Below are 790 nucleotides of genomic sequence, written 5' to 3'. Positions count from 1 at the left end.
TCAAGTATTGTCCCTGTCTGACATATTTCACTCAGGGCAGCATTCTGTAGGACCATGTTCCTTTTTGACAGTGGTATGATTTCCCTTTCTTTTTGAGGATGAATAAATATGCCATAGAAGTACAGAACATATCTCTCCTACCTATGTGTGTGTCCGGTGGATACTTAGGTAACTCTCATGTCTTGGCTGCTGTAAATATTGCTGCAATGAAGCATGAGTGAAGGTGCCCTGGTTCACTTTGTTGGCTATAAAATCAAAAGTGAGGTTCATAGATATCATGGTAAGTCCATTATTTGCTCTATTCATAACTGCTATTCTGGCTGCATGCATTTTCATTTTCCACAACAATTCCCTTTTCTCTACAATCTCGCCAAGTTTCTTTTACACCTTCAAAAATGTCAGCTTACCAGACGTGACATGACGTCACATTGTGGTTACAACGAGGAAGTTGTCTGCTTGTAAATTTTGATAAAAAGCTTAAATGTATAATTAACCTATTAAATAAATACCTTTGGGTGGAAATCATAATTATTACATAGCTACTAGTTCCCCAAAAATGGAAGGAAAGAATCTTAATAATCACAAGGAGGAATCCAGATGCCACGAACTGTTGGTTTTTCATTTTATTTACATTTAATGTTGGGGCTGGGGATTTAGCTCAGTGGCAAAAGCACCTGCCTGGCAAGTGCAAGGTCGTGAGTTCAGTTCCCGGTACCGGAGAAAAACCAAAAAAAAAAAACAAAAAAAAAACAAATACATTTAATGTTACTTTTTATAAAACAAGAAAGCC

The sequence above is a fragment of the Chinchilla lanigera genome, unplaced genomic scaffold, assembly GCF_000276665.1.
Source record: "Chinchilla lanigera isolate Chin_1 unplaced genomic scaffold, ChiLan1.0 scaffold00031, whole genome shotgun sequence".
NCBI lineage: Eukaryota > Metazoa > Chordata > Mammalia > Rodentia > Chinchillidae > Chinchilla > Chinchilla lanigera.
The sequence above is the reverse complement of the archived record's forward strand: the minus strand, read 5'-3'. Positions refer to the sequence as shown.